This window comes from Pongo pygmaeus, chromosome 13, assembly GCF_028885625.2.
Source record: "Pongo pygmaeus isolate AG05252 chromosome 13, NHGRI_mPonPyg2-v2.0_pri, whole genome shotgun sequence".
Taxonomy (NCBI): domain Eukaryota; kingdom Metazoa; phylum Chordata; class Mammalia; order Primates; family Hominidae; genus Pongo; species Pongo pygmaeus.
In genome coordinates this window covers 83,671,934-83,674,921 of record NC_072386.2, presented here as the reverse complement: position 1 = coordinate 83,674,921, position 2,988 = coordinate 83,671,934, and positions in this window count along the sequence as shown.

Genomic DNA, 2,988 nt, shown 5'->3' with positions numbered 1-2,988 from the left:
TAGAAAAGGATAATAGAGCAAGTGCAATTAATTCAGAGAATCAATCCCGAAGGCCTGATACCTGACTGAATAGGGTTCCAGAAAGAGGAACAGAGAAAAAGAATGTGAAGAGTTGGCATGATAATAGTACTACTATTTTTTGTTCTTTGTCTTCAAGAAAACCTCTCAGAATTGCAGTGTATGAGTCTCTGGATTGAAAGGGCTCAATAGATGCCCAGCATAACGATGAAGAGGACCCACATCTAGAAATATATTGGCCTGAAATTTTCATGTATTTGGGATCAAGAGAAAATCCTGAAAGCTTGTAAATTAATGCTGTTCGATATGGTGGTCATTAGCCACGGCTGACTGTTGAGCATTGGAGATGTGGCCACTCTGAATGGAGATGTGCTGTAAGTGTAAAATAGACACTGAATTTTGGTGGGCTCAGTAGAAAAAAAAAGAGTAAAATGTCTCATTAATATTTTTCATTTTGAAAACATGTTGAAATTATTTTATATATATATATATATTTTTTTTTTTTTTTTTTTTGAGATGGAGTGTCACTCTATGGCCCAGGCTGGAGTGCAGTAGCGCAATCTTGGCTCACTGCAACCTCCACCTCCCTGGTTCAAGTGATTCTCCTGCCTCAGCCTCCTGAGTAGCTGGGACTGCAGGCACGTGCCACTACGCCCTGCTAATTTTTGTATTTTTAGTAGAGACGGGGTTTCACCATATTGGTCAGGCTGGTCTTGAACTCCTGACCTCATGATCTACCCACCTTGGCCTCCCAAAGTGCTGGGATTACAGGCCTGAGCCACCACGCCTGGCCGAAATGATAATATATTTTTTAAACATTGGGCTAAATATAACATATTATTACAACTACTTCCACTTGTTTCTTTTTATTTTAAGGTGGCTCCTGGAAAATTTTAGATGACAAAATTTTCTGTTCTGTGTCTGTTAGACGGTGCTTTGCAGAGAGAAGCAGACAGGTCATGCATAAGGACACTGAGGCCAGAATGATATCTGACTTTCAGCAGCAGCTCTAGGAAACTGAAGAAAAATGATCCCCATATTCAGAAAGAATATGTAGAGAATATGTAGAGAATATGTAGAGAACCTTAGCAGTCTACATTCTGGCAAACTTTCAGTCAACTGAAAGACACTTAGAGACATGCAACCACACAAAAGTTTACCTTCTTTGCTCTCTCCTTGAACGTTCCTGAAGGAAGTACCCCAGGAAAATAAACTTGTAAACCAATGGCATGGAAGGCATGGGATTTAAAAGCAGGATGTCCAGTATAGGACTCGGAGCAAGTTGTGCAGCAGGTCCAGGAAGCAGACAAGCCCGTATAGAACAGGAAGTCAGGGGGCTCAGTGGGAAGTCATGGCACCAGTGGATTTGCTGACATAGGGAGTCTTCTGGCTCATTGGAAGACACATATGTAGACAACAAAGTTATTTTTTGAGAGATGATAATTTAAGAAAAAAGTTGTATTCCTCCTGGCTCATGTGAACAGTATCTATATGACACAAATAATAATGTGAACTCAAAGACTGTGTGGTATGCTTACACCAGGGGAGTGGGGGAGGGAGAGCAAAGTGCACTTGAGCTAGATGACATCTGTCAAGACAGGGAGAAAAAAGATAATGTCTAAAATAAATAACAGCACATGCATATTCCTTAGGAATTGGAAGGTAAATGGTAGAAGAAATGGCTTAACAATTTGTACATGGTTTCTAGTGACTTCTTATGACTGTATAAGACCAGGGAGCAATAGGGAGGGGAGGCGCAAGGGATGCTATTTTGTTTCTATTACTATTTTATTTTTTAAAACTATACACATCAATTAAAATGATAAATATTATAGTTACAGTTTTTTTGTTTTTGTTTTTGTTTTTAGAAAAAACAACAACAAAAGCAAGCACAAAAAACAGCAACAGCAAAAGGCTCTATTAGACATCATTATATCCATAGTACTATGTGAGACACTGTGGGGGATTTTTTTAATGTAAATAACCAGCAGGCTTATAAATAATGCAGTGAGTGTGAAAAGTATCATTGTCAGGTCTAATAATAATGTATGGAGACGTCAGTAAAGTATACTTTTGCTTCTAGTACTTCACTTGCCTCATGATATCCATCAAGCTTTTGAGAAGAAAGTACAGGATCTGTTAGGTTCTTTTTTCTTTTTTTTTGAGATGGAGTCTTGCTCTGTCTCCCAGACTGGAGTGCAATGGCGCGGTCTTGGCTCACTGCAACCTCCGCCTCCCGGGTTCAAGCAATTCTCCTGCCTCAGCCTCCCAAGTAGCTGGGACTACAGGCACGTGCCACCATACCTGGCTAATTTTTTGTGTTTTTAGTAGAGACAGGGTTTCACCATGTTGGTCAGGCTGGTCTTGATCTCCTGACCTCAGGTGATCTGCCCACCTCCGCCTCCCAAAGTACTGGGATTACAGGCGTGAGCCACCATGCCCAGCCAAGCATCTGTTAGGTTCTTAATCTAGCAGTTTACCAGATGCATTCCTTGATCAGCCTGCATCTGTCAAACCACTGAGTACCACATGTGTCCACAAAGACACCTCTGAGAGGGACGGGCGCTGACAAGATCCTGGAGTCAGAGGCTGGGCTGGGCTGTTGCCTGATTGACTATGCGACCCTGGATGTGCCCATCCCCACGTGCTTTGAATTCATCACGGATCACATGAGGGAGTCCACAGAGTATGCCAGATCCTTTTTGGCATCTTTCCCCAAGTCTAAATTTCTTTAGTGTCATTCATTTTTCTGATTTTGTAATTGTTTCGAGTCTATTATTGCCTTATTTTTCTGATTTTAAAGCAATATAAGCTCATTGTCAAAATTTTGTAAAATCCAGAAAAGTATGATAAAGAGAATCAGCATGCTGAGCCCTACTATTCAGCAGCAACCACCAGTAACATTTTGAGATACATATTAACCTATGAGTGTTTATAAGTGTGAATTCTTGAGAGAATATGTAGTAGCCA